The 10,382-nt window shown below is 42.9% G+C and overlaps 1 protein-coding gene across 3 annotated transcripts in view; it reads left to right on the top strand.

Annotated features, from left to right (window-relative positions):
- The first annotated feature begins 781 nt into the window (after positions 1-781).
- Positions 782-10,382, top strand: part of zbtb44 (zinc finger and BTB domain containing 44) — a 48,598-nt gene continuing 38,997 nt past the window's right edge. For all 3 annotated transcript variants that reach the window (XM_055025301.1, XM_055025303.1, XM_055025302.1), the window contains exon 1: positions 782-1,111. The gene's annotated coding sequence lies outside the window, so the exon portion shown is untranslated. The remainder of the gene's footprint in view (positions 1,112-10,382) is intronic.

The raw sequence follows: 10,382 nt of genomic DNA, 5'->3' as shown, positions 1-10,382 counted from the left end.
TGAATCAAATGCAACTTTATAGCATTTTATGAGAAGTCTGGATTGCTTCATGTATTTTACATGTTGGTTTTGACTGTTGTTCATGAGGAGAGACATTTCAGTGTCTAAAACTAATAGAAAAAAATTAAGCAACCCACTTGCATACTGTATGTGGACTGTTGGATCTAAAATTCATGAACAGTAAATATTGTGCTAGTTTCCTTTAAAATGATGACAGACTGAAGAAATTGCAACAGCAGCTGCTTGGGGGGCCCCAATTTTATGTTTTGTCATGGGGTCCAAGATTCCTGGCAGCGCCCCTGTACACAAAGAAAGGGGTTTTCCATTAACTTCAACCATTTGTTATCAATCCAAATAACAGTGGACCAGAATTCAAACACCACTTCAGGTGGACAAACTACAATTGTTCACTGCAAACCTAAACATAGAATCAGCAACATGATTCGATGTTGATGATGAAATAAAATCATATGGTAATGACAATGTAACTTGTCTGATAGATCTAGCCGTCAGTTCGTGCTAAGCGTGTTACGGTCTGACAGAACACCGGAGCGTCACTGAGCTGCCAGGGCCGTTTTAATTACAGTTATATCTACGAAAAATGAAAATAAAAAATACACTAAATGTAATTCTGTTGAAAGGAAATCAGTGTTGATCTTCAACCCACTTTGAACTATCCGATCTTATCTGACGCTGAGACCGTTCTGACCCTAGGAATGAAGTGGAAGTGTTTCGGTTTCCGAGGTAACGCTTGTGTCGCCAAATGTGACACTTCCTGTTTCTTCCAGTATGACACAGTGCGGGTTACGCGTTGCATTGTGGGGGTAAAAATATAGCATAGATAAGACAACGGGAACCACAAAGGAATGAAAACAGTACCTCGGTAACTGTTTTCATTTACCGAGGGGTAGAACCTATTTATGGGAATGTGAATCCGTCAGAGCGGCCTCAAACGGTGAGCAGGGGCGGCTGGCCTCAGAGGAGCGGGGAATGTGAGCGGGTGTTGCGGCGCAGCTGCAGCAGGGCGCACCGCTGTCTTCGACTGCTTTTTGTCAGCTGAGCCATCAGCATCCAGAGGCCCCGGCTGCTTTTCCAGGCCTCCCGCCCAAAGGTAAATTAAATTCTTACTGTCATTTCCAAACGAGGGATATCCGTGTGTGAGACGCTAACTCGTTTCTTAGTTGCGTCTGCTTTGGGGAGACGACCCGAGTTAACTAACCGTGATATTTGGTCAGGGAGCTTTAGCATAGCAGCTAACGACGGTTAGCTGTACCATCAAAACAAACGGTTGGAAACGATCAAAGCGAAAACTGTTGACTTCCAAATAAGGTTATTGACATGTATTCTTTGTAGTTGATGATGAAGTTACTCAGTTTTGTGCACTGATTTGTGAAAGTTTATTTTACGATAAGACTTAATAGAAATAGCAGAGTTAGTAGAACTTATAGATGCAGTCAGCTGTCGATGTCTTATTTGGGCAGATGGGCTCAGAAAAGCTGTCGAACGCTCATCTGACTTTACACTCGAGTTTCAGCCAGTTAGCCTTAAGCTCCCATTTACAATTGTAGCAGATTTGTGTTGAGCATCTTGTCCGTTTGTCCTGCAGCTGATGCCAGCTTTCCTCAACCTGTTTTTGTACAGCCGAGAATGAAAACGGTAGATTAGTAGAAGGTCCCAGTTGATAGCTTCGCCTACTTGTTTTCAGCAAAAATGAATTTTTAAAGATGTATTTGTGGAATGGACGAGCTTTAGCTTATGTCTTTTAAGCTTTATTGACTGTTGCAAAAACACAGACCAACGGACGGCAGCTCAATCGGTTTCCCCCAGAACCCCACACACAACATACAAGTCGTCTGCTGTAAGCACAGTAACGTAAAGTAACAGCGTTCTACACTTGACATCTCCCCCTGTTTAAAAAACAAAAAACAAACCATGTTTGCCGAAACTTTAAACGACATTAATGAATTCTTTGTTAGCCACAGTAACTAATTGTAGTCAGTCTTTCTATTCAGATGTTACTTATGCCTGTGGTATGTTTAAAGGAACTGAAGTTGAATACTATAATTAAAGCTTTAAATGAACCTCTTTACACTTCCTAAAAATAGTAAAGTATGCAATTTAAAGCATAACTGAAAATACCAGCTCATCTTTATAAATTTAAAAATCAAGATTCTACCAAATTAAGATAGTTCCTTGAACATTCACAGAAACTTAACTTCTCTTCTTTTTCCCCTTCTATTTTCATATTAATAATACCCCCCCTCCAAAAAGAGAGCATCTAACAAATTGCTTGAGAGTCTGCAAAGTTAATCTCTGAACTGGTTTGCACAAGCCTCCGTATCTAGTTCGAATATGTCCTGGTGCACTCGTAGGGATGGGTGCTGGAACCTCAGTCTCAATCGAGTCTGCAGAAGCAGAATCTGGAGAATCTCTATAGATTCTGGCGCTGGGGACACTGTCCATCTCAGCAGTTTTAGTTTAAGCAGGTTGTGCAGATGGTTCAGCTCTGAGTATGGATATAGTGATACAATAATCTCACAATACAATACAATATTCTGATCACAATACATATCACAATATTTGGCAGGCGATACGATTCTACGCACTTACACAAGTTTCTGAAAGATTTTAGGACAGAGTGATTTTAGCGACATTTTGTGTTCCATAGAGTTAGATTTAATTAACTGAAAACTGATTAAAAGCACCAACTACACAATACCTGACTCTGATTGGACAGAGTCTAACAGCTGGACAAAATAAATCAAAGATAAAGTGAGAAAATTTGTTTCTGTCATTTAATTCATGTCGATTTGACATGAAATGCAAAGTTTCAACAATGCTTCAGGAGCTGAGTGATTTACCTTTGGGCGGGAGGCCTGCAGACTCTCAATATACAAATTATTGCACTTATGTTTTTCTTTTGGGCATACTGTGGCTGCATTTTGTACTTTGAGATACAGAAAACAAAATCCGATTTGAAAAGATGTAAATTTTTTGTTGTGAAACGCTCAAATATTCGTAGCAAATGGTTTTTATAATTTAGAATGACAATATATACCATACATGTTTGCTTAATTTCTCCTCTTTTGTTTTAGTTAAAGTTGTGACTAGATGTAACTGTTAACCTCTCCCGCAGTCTTAGCGTGGCTCTCAGGAGAAGCGTGGCGAAGCGTGGTAGATGTCATGATCAGCCAGATGGGCGATCCGTCTGCTTTTCAGTTTGCAAAACCACAAAAAAATCTGTTAAATCGGTGTGCCCGCTAGAATGTGCACATGGTAAAATGCTCAGGAGACCATGGGCATAAATCCCGGGGTGGTTGGGAGGGTCCGGACACCCACAATCTTGGAAAAGTATGGAATTGTCCCTTCCAAAGAAATCATGAAGGAAAACCTTGTTTTTAAACATTGTCAATTATGGTTGAAATGATTCCTCAAGCAATTCGAGTACTTTGATTATTAAAATTCCTTGAGGAAAATTTATCTGCCTCCAAGCTTCATTAATTTATGTTTTATTATTTAGTGCACCATGTTCCGGCCGGGTTATTACTTGCTTAAGTTGTTGACAAAAGCTAACTGTTAGCAGCTTGATGTCCAGTTTTCAAGTTCGGCCTGGTTCATGTCGTTTAGTTTTTGTCGTTTTAGGGGACCAATAAGCATCCTTAAAATGACTGGCGCGATGCCTGGAGTATGGAGCTGCTGCCAGTGGCCGGTTCTGTGTGAACAGTAGGGAAGAGCGCTTCAGGTGTATTTATACAGGTGATCGGATAGACTCTATCCGATAGACTGTACACTGCGGGCTGCTGCGCATTAGATAATTAATGCAAGTGTAGCTTTACGGACGAACCTTGTTAAACGTAGCAAATATCGTAATTATATTTAGCCCTTTAACTCTTACGTTCATAAGAAGAGTTTGAAGTGGAGAGGAGGGGGGATATACTGGGGTGGCTGGGAGTGGCAGTTGCCACCCCAACTGATAGCCTTGCCACCCCTGTTGCCTCCTCAGCTGGCAACTATGAATTCAATAAATAGTTATGCAAATTGGACGTGAATTAACAATAAATGCACGATAACAGATTTTGCTTGGCAATAAATTGTCTAAAAAATTATTGTGATAAACGATAATATTGTTTGAAGACCTTTTTACATTGATTTAATGGAAATTACATAATAATACATGCGATTTCCTGCCAAAGATAGATAGATACACTTTACTTTCAAAAGAACACTTGACACTGGGACTGATACACAAAATAAATAAAACAACCAAAAATAAAATAGATTCTCAGTCTCCATTAACAATAAATGTACTTGAATAAAAACTAAACATAAAGCCAAAGTGGAAATAAACACTGGATTCAACCAAAAGAGTGCAGATTATGAAGTCTGTATATTATATTGCCCTTCAGTAATAATTAGATTTAAAAAGAGAAGAATCCGACTGAATGATGCAATTGTTCAAACTACAGGATTTTTTTTTTTACTCCGAACGACAATCTTAGAATGTTCGAGATTGTCCCTTGTGTGTTACGGTAGATCGTTGTGGCCGCTCCGATCAAGGATTTATCCAGACTGGGAGCTTAATGCAACCTGTTGAATGCGACCGGTAGAAAATCAGAAAGTGCAGATTCTCCTCGTGCTTTCTGACGGGAAACACGGAGGGAAGCCCGAATAGCTGACACGGTGCAACCCGAAGTTCAGCAGACATCGAAGATGATATGTGGAAACATGAAAGTTTATTCAACAGTTCGTGCAAAGAAAATATAAATAACTAGGGGAGGAGTTGGAGCGAAATTTCTACCAGAAAACCCGGCAACTTTTCAGCTGTTCTTCGTTAACGTGACATAAATAGGTTCTAATGATTTTCATTCAGTCAGACTGACACTAGCTGCATGCATTGCAGGAAGATTGTAGTAAGGAATTGATTAATGCCTGGTTTCAAAGTTAGTGAACTGGACTTATTATTTTGTGTCCATTGTTGGACACAACACGGTTCGATCGAACCGCTATAGCTAGGATTTCTGTCGGCTAATGTGTCTCTCAGGTTTTGACAATCCGCGACATAAGATCGTGCAGCGCGCGCTGGGCATTACACTAAGGAAATAAGGAAGGGAGGGTCAGTGGAGTTGAGCCTTTTTTCCTTCAGTGTCATCAACAGTAAGAGAAAAAGGCCGGAAGAAACGATATAGACAATAATTGAAATGACGTCGATAGTTTTAATTTATCGTGCGATTAATTGACTTAGCGTTTATCGCGACAGGCCTAACGTGAAGCACATGAATCTCTTTTTTTCGACAACATTGAATGCAACACAGTGTAACCTGACATCTCCTCAGTAGCAGGAAGTGCGAGAGACACTGGAAGGACAGACGTGAGGCAGCATCATTGATATATAAGGGTATATATATATATATATATATATATATATATATATATATATATATATATAAAATTCCCTTCTCACCCACCGCGGGTGGTTCTTATCCTCTGAGCTCGGGTCCTCTACCAGAGGCCTGGGAGCTTGAGGGTTCTGCGCAGTATCTTGGCTGTGCCAAGGACTGCACATTTCTGGACTGAGATGTCTGATGTTGTTCCTGGGATCTGTTGTAGCCACTGCTCCAGTTTGGGGGTTACTGCCCCGAGGGCCCGATGACCACAGGCACCACTGTGGTCTTCACCTTCCAGGCCCTCTCCAGTTCCTCCCTGAGGCCCTGGTATTTCTCTAGTTTCTCGTGCTCCTTTTTCCTGATGTTGCAATCACTTGGTATTGCTACATCTACCACAACGGCTTTCCTGATGTTTATCCACTACGACAATGTCTGGTTGGTTCGCCATTACCATTTTGTCTGTCTGGATCTGGAAGTCCCACAGGATCTTAGCTCTGGCGTTCTCCACCACCTTTGGGGGTGTTTCCCACTTTGATCTTGGGGTTTCCAGTCCATATTCTGCACAGATGTTTCTGTACACTATGCCTGCCACTTGGTTTATGTCGCTCCATGTACGCTTTCCCTGCCAGTATCTTGCACCCTGCTGTGATGTGCTGGACTGTCTCAGGGGCCTCCTTGCACAACCTACACCTTGGGTCTTGTCTGGTGTGGTAGATCTGGGCCTCTATTGCTCTGGTGTTTAGGGCCTGTTCCTGGGCTGCCAGGATGAGGGCCTCTGTGCTGTCCTTGAGTCCAGCTTTTTCCAGCCATTGGTAGGATTTACTGATATCAGCCACTTGGGTTATTTGCTGGTGGTACATCCATGTAGGGGTTTGTCCTCCCATGATGGTATCTCTGGCACCTCAACCTCCGTTCCCTGTTGTCTGAGACATTCACTGAGCACATTGTCTGTTGAGGCTTTGTCCCTGATGTATTTATGGATCTTAGTTGTTTCGTCCTGGACAGTGGTTCTCACACTCACTAGTCCTCTGCCTCCTTCCTTGCGGCTCGTGTACAGTCTCAGGGTGCTGGATTTGGGATGGAACCCTCCATGCATTGTTAGTAGCTTTTCTGGTCTTAATATCTGTGGCTTTTATCTCCTCCTTTGGCCAGCTAATTATTCCAGCAGGGTATCTGATTACTGGTAAGGCATAGCTGTTTATCGCACAGATTTTGTTCTTGCCATTGAGCTGGCTTCTCAGGACTTGCCTTATTCGTTGGAGGTATTTAGCTGTGGCTCCTTTCCTTGTGACCTCATCGAGGTTGCCATTTGCTTGTGGTATACCTAGGTACTTGTAACTGTCCTCTATGTCTGCTATTGTTCCTTGTGGGAGTGAGACCCTTCTGTGTGGATGACCTTCCCCCTCTTTGTGACCAGCCGACCACATTTCTCTAGTCCGAATGACATCCCAATGTCAGTGCTGTAGATCCTGGTGGTGTGGATCAGTGAGTCGATGTCTCGCTCACACTTGGCGTACAGCTTGATGTCATCCATGTAGAGTAGGTGACTGATATGGGCCCCATTTTTGAATCTGTATCCTTAGCCAGTCTTGTTGATAATTTGGCTGAGGGGGTTCAGGCCTATGCAGAACAGTAGCGGGGACAGAGCATCTCCTTGGTATATGCCACATTTGATGGACACTTGTGCAAGTGGTTTGCAGTTGGCTTCAAGGGTGGTTTTCCACAGCCTCATCGAGTTTGCAATGAAGGCTCTCAGAGTCCTGTTGATGTTATACATCTCTAAGCATTCAATGATCCAAGTATGCGGCATTGAGTCATAGGCTTTCTTGTAATCAATCCAAGCCATGCACAGGTTGGTGTGTCGGGTTTTGCAGTCTCGGGCAACTGTGCGGTCTACGAGGAGTTGGTGTTTGGCTCCTCTGCTATTTACACCGATACCCTTCTGTGCCGTGCTCATGTGTTTATCCATGTGTTTGCTTATCTTGGCCGCTATGATGCCTGACATGAGCTTCCAGGTTGTGGAGAGGCAGGTTATTGGTCGGTAGTTGGGTGGGACTGGACCCTTTGATGGATCCTTCTGGATTAGGATTGTCCGCCCTTCAGTTAACCATTCAGGGTGAGTCCCACTTTGTAGCAGCTGGTTCATTTGGGCTGCCATTCGCTCATGGAGAGCAGTGAGTTTCTTTAGCCAGTAGGCATGGATCATGTCAGGCCCTGGTGCTGTCCAGTTTTTCATACCTGAGACTCTTTCTTGGACATCTGTCACAGTGATGGTTACCGGGGCTTGCTCAGGGAGGTTGCTGTGGTCCTCTCGTAGAGAGATCAGCCACTGTGCATTGCTGTTGTGGGACGCCTCCCTTTCCCATATGCCTTTCCAGTATTGTTCCGTCTCCAGCCTTGGTGGGTCTGCTCTGTTGTTATTGTTACCCTGCCATTGAGAGTACACCTTAGCTGGTTGAGTGGAGAAGAGCCGGTTAATCCTTCTGGATTCATTCTCCCTTGTGTATCTCTTTAGGCGGCTGGACAAGGCTTGGAGCCTCTGTTTGGCAGTCTCGAGTGCTTCAGGTATGGGCATCTGCCTGTACTTTCTGGGTACTGGTCTTTTCATTGCACCCTTGTGGAGCTCTGACAGTTGGCTCACTTCCCTCCTTGTTACCTTGATTTTAGCCTCTAACCGTCTTTTCCATGGTGGGTATTGGGTCTCATGGTTGCTCTTATAGCCAAGTATCTCAAGGATCACTGATGCTGAGTTGTAGATCAGCTCATTGGTTTCTGTTATGGTGTTGGTAGGGATCGTTCTCAATGCTGCATTCACATTCTCAATGAGACTTTCAGATGGTACTTCACTCATCCGTTGTAATTGGCGCCGGGGAGGCCTGGTTGTCATTCGGGTCATGATTCTCTCTCTCAGGTCAGCAGCTGTCTCGTTCAGCTCTGTTTCGCTCATTGGGGCCGTGTATCCCCTCACTGGGTGGGGACTTGTAGTTAAGTCCCCACAGTCCTGACATCCGGGTTCCTCCCTTTTGCCGTAGCATTTGTGTTGTATCTCGTCAATCTCAAGTTGTGATAGCAGTTGCCGTTTGCGGATGTTGGAACACTGAGCTACTAGTTGTTTAGCGCTTAGTGTTGACTGGGGATGTCGAAGTAACCATTCCTTCCCCAGTCTTTGCATGTAACCTCTCTCACTAGGGTTACTTGAGTAGTAGCATTCCAACAGATCCACATTTTCATCTCTCGCCCATTTCCGTCTTGTTCCAGTAGCCCATTTGTCATCAAGGTGCTCTGGTTCCCCAACACCTGACGCAGACCTTGTTTGGCCGGGCGACGTCTGAGCCGGCATGTTATGCAACTTAGTATCTCTCATGGTATGAGGTAGGCAGTAGCTTGAAGGGTCTTGCCTAAGGACCCAGACTGGATTCGAACCCTGCCCTCTCGGGTGATATACTGATGCCTTATGTATTGAGCTATCCAGTCAGTAATATATATATATATATATATATATATATATATATATATATATATATATATATATATATATATATTACTGAACTAGACATTACATGACTTATTGAGCGCCATGCATCGTAGCAAATGGTTTTTATAATTGCTGTCCATTGAGTCAGGAATACCAGTGGTCAGGGAAATACCACAATCACGGAAAAAATCTCAAAAAAACAACACAAGATTCAAGGGTTTCACATTTAACAGGTGAGGAATAAGTTTTGACTGGTGCACATGGGCAGATATTATACACTTTACACAAAAAGTTAATTGCAGAGGCAACTAAAATCAACCTATAAAAAAAATTGTTTCTGAATATCATCTCATGGACAGTGAACTAAATGCGTCTTTCTGACCGGGAGCTGACAGTGTGTTGAAGAGTTTTGGACCGGACGGTTTGGAGTGTTTGCTTCATAAGCGCATTGCAAACCTTTGGTTGAAATGGCATGTTTAATTCAAGTCTCCATTACATACAACAGAGAAAACTAAAGAGAGAAAGTTGAGCTAATCCATTTATAGTCTAAACAGAGGAGCCGGCAGTTTGTCTTGAGGACATAAATAAATGAAGGCGCAGAAGTTAATTAGACCACGGATCACCAACCTTTTTGAGACTGGGAGCTACTTCACGGGTACAGAGCAACACGAAGGGCTACTACTCAAAATAGTTATCAGTAATAATTTACCATGGCAGCTATGGTTGATTGCTATTATGTGATCAGAAGTTCTTAGCTCACAGAGTTTTAAGTTTGATTCCCTTTTGGAGCTTTTCTCTGTGATTCTAAACTGGCCACAAGTGACTGAAATAAACTAAAGTAAACTGTTGGATTGTTGCAGTAACACCTGCACTGAGTCAAGAAATTTTCCTTTAAATAAAAAAGAAAAGAAGAGTTATTGTTTTATTACCTAACCATCTGTTCTATTAGCAAAATTGTGGAAAAGAAAATATCTTTTGTGTCAAAACATATTATACACACACAGCTGTGTCAGTCTGATGCGTGAGGTGGGGAACCCCAAAGCCTCAGTCTTATTGGTCAGTTTGCTTTGATTTATTTCACGGCTTTGCGTTTTTTTGTAAGCTAAAAATGAACCAGTTGGGTTTGAACCTCCCGTTGTTCTACGTTCAGCCTGAGCTTCTGACAGTCTGCGCGGTTCTGGCGGGTCGCAGGTTTATTCGCTTTTTTCGTGGTTTTGCGAACTGAACAGCTGACGGGTCCCGCTGGCTGACACCAGCAGATGTGGAAAAAATAAAGGTCCAACACAAAACTATCACTGCACCTGACCTGCAAGAGCACAAGCACTTCTCCAATGCGCAAAAATCAGCACAAACCTGAACCAAGAGCAGCGGACTTTTTTTCCAGACGATGCTAAATAATAAAGACATGGAAGCGAAGCCTCTCCAGAGGCTGTTGATTCCCAGGATCGGGTGGTGCGATGTGCGCTACGAATAAGATGTTTTGGCACAATTTATTTATTTTTTTCTTCACAAATTTCTTCATA

The sequence above is a fragment of the Poeciliopsis prolifica genome, unplaced genomic scaffold, assembly GCF_027474105.1.
Source record: "Poeciliopsis prolifica strain line A6 unplaced genomic scaffold, Auburn_PproV2 SCAFFOLD142, whole genome shotgun sequence".
Lineage (NCBI taxonomy): Eukaryota > Metazoa > Chordata > Actinopteri > Cyprinodontiformes > Poeciliidae > Poeciliopsis > Poeciliopsis prolifica.
This window is presented reverse-complemented; position numbering and strand designations above follow the sequence as displayed.